Source organism: Miscanthus floridulus, chromosome 5 (genome assembly GCF_019320115.1).
Source record: "Miscanthus floridulus cultivar M001 chromosome 5, ASM1932011v1, whole genome shotgun sequence".
Lineage (NCBI taxonomy): Eukaryota > Viridiplantae > Streptophyta > Magnoliopsida > Poales > Poaceae > Miscanthus > Miscanthus floridulus.
Genome location: NC_089584.1, coordinates 27,101,321 through 27,109,544, shown reverse-complemented (window position 1 = coordinate 27,109,544; position 8,224 = coordinate 27,101,321). Strand labels below are relative to the sequence as shown.

At 45.3% G+C, this 8,224-nt stretch overlaps 1 pseudogene; it reads right to left on the bottom strand.

Annotated features, from left to right (window-relative positions):
• Nucleotides 1-7,241, bottom strand: LOC136451837 (uncharacterized; annotated as a pseudogene).
• Between the last annotated feature and the right edge of the window lie 983 nt (nt 7,242-8,224).

The window sequence follows — 8,224 nt, the reverse complement described above, 5'->3', positions numbered from 1 at the left end:
AGAAGATGCGCTGCTTCCAAAATTTATGTAACACAATATCGTCCATGGCACTCATCAGGCCCAAATCGAAGTATAATTTAATTGGTGAACTAGGCTTACATCTGCTTGTCTACGCACAAAACTGATGAGGCCATCAAAACTTTCAACTCAGTCTCAACTCTAGTGACATTATACATACTGCAATTTATAGAAGCACCAAAATGCTGCACCAAGTAATGTGAAATCTGAATCCAAGCCTTAGTGGCTTCTAGCTGCCATTCCCAAATAAATTCTCAAACAACTTCGGAGCCATTGGCGGAAGAACCATGGGTTCTGGGGCCATGAAATTAGTAATCTTCTCATGGACATGATACCTGAAAAAAATCACATAACAGAAATGAGCACAATTACCGAACGGAAAGTTATTGGAAATTTTCAAACGTCAGCAAACAGCAGAGGATAGAGATTGCACCGTATCTTTCTGCTCTTTGAAGCGCGACGATCAACAAGCTTTCTCTTTTTAACCTGCTGCTTTTTTAGAGCATAGAATGCAGACTCTGCATACAGTAAATGATATTTGATGGACACCCAATGCGAAAGTAGAAACATATACTTTTCTTACAATCCTTAGAATGGTAACAGTTTATTAATATATACAAATAAAATTTCAATATTCTTGAAACATGTATCTTCTGTTAGATGAACCAGGTTTCAGTATGCACGTTGAGATATATATACAAAGAAAATGCAGATAAATTTAATGCATTTTTCAAAATTCAAAAGATAGAAATATGAGGTAAATTCAAATTGCAACAGGTTTTAGGGTGATCTGAATAATCAAGGCTAGCTGAGATATATACTTACACAGGAGGTAAATATCTGATAATTTATTGCTTATTGCTGGGGAAGGCCTATGTGTGTAAATAAATAATAATAAGTGCAATAGCTGAAAATGAACTAACCTGATGCCCCTCTATCACAAGACTCAAGAAACTCCTTGAGAAGTTGTTGATAAAACTCAGAATCATCAATAAGTTCAGGATCACCTTCCATAATGTGCCCCTAATTTACAGCAAAGGCGATGAAATAAGCCCAGGAAGTGTAGTCTGCATTATATCCTCTAATTGTATAAATAAAAGCATTCTGATATCAATGTTAGTGTGGCAGATAAATAACTAAGGTTATGGTAAAAAAAGGGAAATCAACTCAGTGGAAGAAATTAGCTTCAATTAACTACAGGCTGTTAACTTCAGCACACTGAAGGAGACCAAAGGTTTGAAATATTTTCAAGAGAACAATGTAGTAAATGCTCAAACCTCCTCAGCTGTTCCAGGTCCTCCCACATCCTGAAATATGAATGGCAAAGACTTTAGTTTGCCAGGTGCACAAATATGACTGGTGGTCCTTAATGATAGATGCATCTAACATACCTTTCCAAATACACTAACAGTAGAGTTGGTCAAGTACATCCTGTTAATCATCCGGCTTGGATCTCTCATGTAACCAGCAACTTGGTCACTAATGTTCTGTTCTCATACAAGGGGAAGAGTTGAGCTTTAGATATTGACATGTTAAACAGTAACAAATTACACAAAGTAGCTAAATAAGTATTCAGGCAACCTGATTAAATGCATGTAGCTTTCCTTTAAGTGCAGCAGCACCCGTTGTCACCTGTATTTTCCTCTGCCATTTATCTATCTCAGTATTTCTGAATGTTGCTATCCTGTACACAAATAATTTACCACACTCAGAGTTCATTTTGCATGAGCACATAAAACCAAGTACCAACACCAAGCAGCATATGTGCAAATGCAAGATGAAAGCTCTAGAGTGTCCATATAACTCTCAGAATCTTCATGTTATGGTAATGTACCCTTAGATCTAATTGAAGTTTTCTCTTCACGTGTTAGCACAATGAACCAGCTTTCTAGAAGGATGTTAGCACAATGCAAAATTCAAGACACTTAATAATTCCAAGCACCTTAATAAAAGATGTCACGTTACTCTATTAGAATTTCTTATGTGATTAACTAGCCTTCTTCCCATCTACTTCAAACATAAGGAGTTAAGTAAGAATTAAAAAAAAAAGATTCCATCAACTATTATCATTTACACTTAAGTTACTTTGTATTCTAGTTTTCAAGCAAGATCTTTGTTACATACCTTTCCTGCTACCAGGCTTGGCAAAGAAAGGCATACCAACAAGTAACCTTGGATGCAACCTCTGACCCAATTGTATAACTTATTGGGCAGAGAGCAGCAATTAGCTTGTTGCGCAGCCAATACCTTCATAAGAAACTGGATTTGTGGCAACTAGCACTGCAATTTGATGGCTGAGACTCATATAACGACCTACGGGCTACTGGCAGGATGGTAAAAGAATCTATCGCCAAATCATAGAGGTAATCATAGAGGTATTTCCGTATTTAACAAAATGAATATTCAAGTTTCATTTTTTTCTTTTTTGCATGGGTGTTTTTTGTAACTTAGAGCATCTCCAAGAGTTTCCAAAACACTCTCCCAATATAGGATTTTTAGCAAAATTGAAAAAAAGCATCTCTCCAACAGTTCCCAAACCCACCTCCCAATCTTTTGGCACTTGCAAAACTGAGCCCCCCAGCGCGCAAAGATACGCGCGATTGCGCTTCCGCGTATCCTCCCTCGCGTGCGAGCCTGAGAAGTAGGAGGGAGTGGGAAAGGAAAATAAGGAAAGACAGGTTCTAGGTGAGAAAAGCACAAGAGAGAAAGATCTAGTGAGAGGGCTTAAACGGGTATAGAAACAAATTCAAGGTTCCTGATGCAAAACATCATACATCTGGGACCGGGATCGTGGAAAAAAAAAAGTGGCGCAGAAAAAACTTTTTGGGATAAAAATATTGGAAACTCTTGGAGATGGCCTTCTTTATTCCTCCTAATACTTTTTTAGGAGTTGCAAAGCTTCATGCTTTTACAATAAAAATATTGGGTACTCTTGGAGATGCTCTTAGCTGCTACTTTTACTACATTGTGGCTATCTTAGAGTGGTTTCTGTATAAAAAAATATAAATAAACTCTATTAGGAAGCTAGAGCAGACTTCAATTACGCACAAAAGAAATGCAATTGCCGAGATGTGATAAGCATTTCAAGTACTCATATTCAAGTGATTATCACAAGTAGACAAGTAGTTCCTTGAAACCATAGGGGTGTAGGCAACTGTAAATAAACAAATAAAAAAATTCTTAGTGTACTTCAGTGTTTTTCAAGCGCTAGCCAACTTCTCCTAAGTTATACTGATTAGACCATTGAAGCCCAAGGGTCGATGAAACCCCCCTGGGCCCAGTCACCAGTCCAGGTTAGAAGGCTGCCACAACCTTCTTAAGAACAAAATCGGGGGATGTTCCTCCCCTGGTCGATTTTTTTTTTCAAGCACTGATGGTTGGTTAGTTATTTCTAAAACAAAATTTACCTTGTCTGCAATCTCTGTACTTCTGACCACTCATCATTGTCTCCATCTGAGGCAGAAGGAATTTCTGGCATCAAGTAAAGAGTTGTGTTATGAACATATATATGGCATGCCTAATTTTTACAGTAGAACAAGAACAGTATGGAGAGTAGCAATACCATTGGCACCCTTTGTAGCCTGATTACTCTCGAGCAAAGCCTATAGGTAGTTTTAGAGGTTGAGTACAATGAGAAACATTTCAATCATTATTTGCAAAAGAAACATTTCGATCATATTGAGGAAAAGTCATAGGAGTGAAAGGAAAACAATATGTGCAACTAACTGAACCTCCTGCAGCTCCATCATGCTGCTCAAAGTCTTCTTCGACTGAATTCAACAGATCATCATAGGCTTGCTCTATCTGCTTATCATGATTGCAAAACCTTGTTCTGATGGGTTCCTGCAACAGCACAATAGAGAACAAACTGGAGTTTAGAATTCAACTTAGCCACAATCCTGCATCAAAAGGGGAACAATTAAGAAGAACCTAGGGATATGCTTGCTACAACCTGGGGCAACTTGTTGGAAGTGGAAAATCCCTTCTGCAGCAAGAATCTCATTTCCAGGGTCTTGTCCCATATCGCCTTGAGGGAGCATAAATCAAACAAAGGTAAGAATTTTGATAGGATTAGATATATGTAGCACATGATAATACCAAGATGCAAAGGTGGGGTCAGCACCTTCTGGTTTTTGACTGCTTGACCTCTCAAGGCATCCTCCTCTCTGTGCTGGTTCATCATCTTCGAACTATCTCTATACAGGGGATCACTTGAAAAATCCCAAATTTGGGCTGCCCTTGGCTAGTTTGATCTCCACACTACAATGAACTGAATGGAAAGAAACAAAGCTTGCCTGTTGCAAAAACAAAACAAAACAGTAAAATCTCTTGAGACTTCAAAGTTGAAACAAAACCAGTATTCACCTATGTAGCACAGATACAGATATAAGTACTGTTATCAGAAAGACGAAGATATGTGCATACATTATAAAAAAAGCGATGACAGCAATACATTTTAGTCTTTTTAAAAAAATACTGAGGTATACTAAACTTTTAAAAGCAGTAGCACTAGCAACGTAGCAAGAACATTAAAATTGTCGTCCATTCTTGAAACTGTGCTGTTTTGCTCTTCTTTTCCAGATTTCCAATAAGCTAAACACTCGGACAGCCAAGGTCAGGCCACCTGCTGTAGTGCTGCTGGCTCCCCCTTCACAATCAGACCAAGTGACCAAACGATTTGACTACGACAGAAGGAATAGGGAAGAAACTCGACGCAGACTTGCAGCCGACTCACCGTCGATTTACTGTGGGCAGGCAGCGGTGGACCCAGAAATGAGGGAAGGGACGTTCAATTAAATAATTAAAGGCTAGAAATCTAGTCTTACTACAGTCAAACTAAAATATACTACTTTCGTCTCTGAATAAATCAATTCCTAGAGTCGTCTTAAGTTAAAACCTTTTTCTTATGTTTCACCGAATTTATACTAAAGAGCACAAATGTTTATGGCACCAAATGAGCACATTACAAAAAATATATTAATGATACTAATTTGGTTTCATAAGAAGGGCGGGCCTGGTGCAAGCGGTAGAGTCTTACCGCCTGTGACCGGAAGGTCCCAGGTTCGAGTCGCAATCTCCTCGCATTGCACATGCGAGGGTAAGACTTGCCACTGACACCCTGGGTTCGAGTCGCAATCTCCTCGCATTGCACATGAGAGGGTAAGACTTGCCACTGACTCAGAAGCACGGACACGGCTGGGAAGGGGCGTATCCCGTATCGGATACGTATCCGATACGGATACGCCTGGGATACGGCCGGGATACGTATCCGCGGCGTATCCGCGTATCCCAGCTTATTTGGGCTGGAAACTAACGATTGGAAACGTTTCGGCCCAGTCGATACGGCCCAGCCGGCCCAATAGCTTACCACCATCCCACCTTTGCCCTACTCCCGTCTCCCGACCCCTCCCAGTCTCCCACGCGCAGCCGCCTCCGCCTCGCACAGGTCCGCCTCCCGCCGGCCGCCAGTCCGCCTCCGCCCTCGCCGGCGACCAGCCTCCACCCTCACCGCCAGCCCGTGCAGTTTGTCCCCGCAGCGCCCGTCCCCTTCCGCCACGCACGCCTTGAGGACGGACGCGAGCGTGCACCCGTCGGGCGCCGATCCCGGGGCCGCTGACGCCCGCATGGCACCGTAGACCCGCAAGGCCTCGCCAGCGCTCCAGGACGAGTATGCCCCGACGAGCGCGTTCCAAGAGAAGACGGTCCGGGCGGGCCTTCCGTTGAACAGGCGACAAGGGCATCCCCGACCAGCCTCCGCCCTCGCCGGCGACAAGGAGCCCCATGCTTAGGTGAGTTCCTCTCCCTCCCCAATCCAATTTAGAGCTGAGCCAGTGCGCCATGCCCCATTAGGCCAAAGGCCATTACCCCTTCCTGATTACTGATTAGAGCCTTTTTTATTTTGTCCAATGTTCATTGTCCAGTATGGCATCTCCAAATTTGAGTAGTGCAGGTAGTGCTAGTGCTACTGCTAGTGGTAGTGTGGGATCTGGGTCCAGAGAAACAACTGATATCAAGGCTCCGCTGTGGGATCATGTTATTCTGAGTGTAATAGACCTTAAATGTCTCTATGTTGAACTTGAACATCTATTTTGCAATTTAATATGCATTGTTATCTATTTATTAATAAAATAGTTAAAATGTATCCGCGTATCGGGTTGTTTAAGAAATTGCCGTATCCGCGTATCCGTATCCTTCCGATACCGATACGCGTATCCGTATCCGTGCTACTTAGGCCACTGACACCCTTCCCAAGACGCCGCACAGAGCGGGAGCTCTCTGCATTGGGTACGCCCTTTTTTTTAATTTGGTTTCATAAATCTTAGCGCTCTTCTCTATAAACTCGGGTCATTTAAAAAAAAATACTTAAGACAACTCTAGCAATTGATTTATCCGAGGACGATTAATGAAGAGAACAATTAGTGGCATCGATTGAAAATGTTAGCAACATGTAGAACAACATTTGTGGACCAAATAAAGAAGCCAAGAGATCATATAACTTACGGTATGAAATATTACAATGCAAATTTTAGAAAATAACAATTGGCAGTCATCAATTAAAACAGGATGTGTTGATGCAATGATAATAATCACGAATCATTAAAAAAATACTCACTGTCTGGCTCACTGTGCAGCAGCAGGGGGAAACCGGGCAAGGGCAGAAGGGCTAGACCGCAGCCTGGAGGGGGCACTGCGACCTCTTGGGGGCTGGGCGCCTGCTGGCGGGCACGGGGGATAGGTGGCTAGCCGAGGAGGCGAGGTCGGCCGGACGGGTTCGAGGGGTAGGGGCGCCGCCACGGAAGACGGAGGCGCGGCGCAGCTGCGCAGGCGCCGTCGTCGCTACTCGCTCCGGAGTCGGGAGTCCAGAAGGGAGCGCGCTGTGATGCCTGCCTCTGTTAGGGTGGAACGGCCGGGTCGGGCTGGGCTGAAGGAGACCTCTTTCGTTTGGGCCGCAGCTGGGCTAAACCGAAGAGGGGTAATTGACTTTTCTTGGGCTCGCCCCGGGCTGTTTCGCACTTTCGCTCTCGTGCGGGTGTGCAAACCACTCCCCGCGCCCCCGGGACGTGTATGGCGAGGGTGGCGTGCGTCGCCGGCAGCTACTGCCTGTCGGAGCTCGTCGCCGGTGCTGGGGCTCACCGGCGGCACCGGATCTCGTCGCAGGTGCGAAGGCAGGTGGGCCGTGGGCGGCTGCTACACGTGCCGCGGCCCGCAGGGGAGAGTCGGAGACCTAAGTAAGATTGGGAATTAATCGTGGTTTCTACCTTAATTAAATGACTTGTCAACTTTGCAGTCCTGTTCGCCCTATGATTTCTGCGTCTGATAAGTCACTGATTTGTTGGTTCAAGCGAACAGGGCGCTAATTAATGAGAAAGGTGAGGAAAAATAGAGAAAACCGAGCAAACGAAATTGAATCGAGGCACGAAGAAGCGATGATTTTGGCCTTGGGGGGAAAGGAAACCAGCAGGGCCCGCGTGCGCTCATCCGCGCCACCGCACTGGCCCGCGACGGCAATGCTCACCCGCACTGCCGCGTTCGTCCGCGCCGGGGCCGCCGCGCTCCCTTGCCGGACGCGCTCGCCCGCGCCAGACGCGTTCGTCCCGCAGTCCGCGCTCCCTTCCCGGACGCGCTCGCCCGCGTCGACGCGCTCCGCTCGAGCCTCGAGGTGAGTTACGGTTGGGGTTGGGGCTCACCTTGGCGAGGAGGGCGAGCGGTCGTCGGGCTGCTCGGTGGAGTCTCCTGTGCCGGCCGCCGCCTCCCTCAAGTGAGGCAACCCAGTCGATGGCGACGGCTGTGAGTTCGCCGAAGGAGTTTTTGTGGCGGCGGCGGCGGTGTCTGCAGAACAGAAGTGGGAAAGAGCGCGAGCGAGCCGACATCAGGTTTTGGGCCTTGGTGTAATAGAAAGGCTTTGGGCCTTGGGCCCAAAGACCGCATAACAAATTCTGTGGATGGCTGAGCTCGAGACAGTCACTTCGCTACTTATGTTCCGGCATCAGTTTCGCAGTTAGACCACTTTTGTGCACATCTCCCTCAGTCAAAATCGTAGTTCGCAACTGAGCTGACACTAACACCACAAAGGGAAGACACTAACACAAAGGGCAGGCAGTTGTTTTTAAAACATCGAAAGGATAGCATGCCACATGAAAATGGCTCATTTTTCGCATTAGAGTTCAAAAGTTTGCAAAGGCATCATCGTTTCAACGCTCGTGTC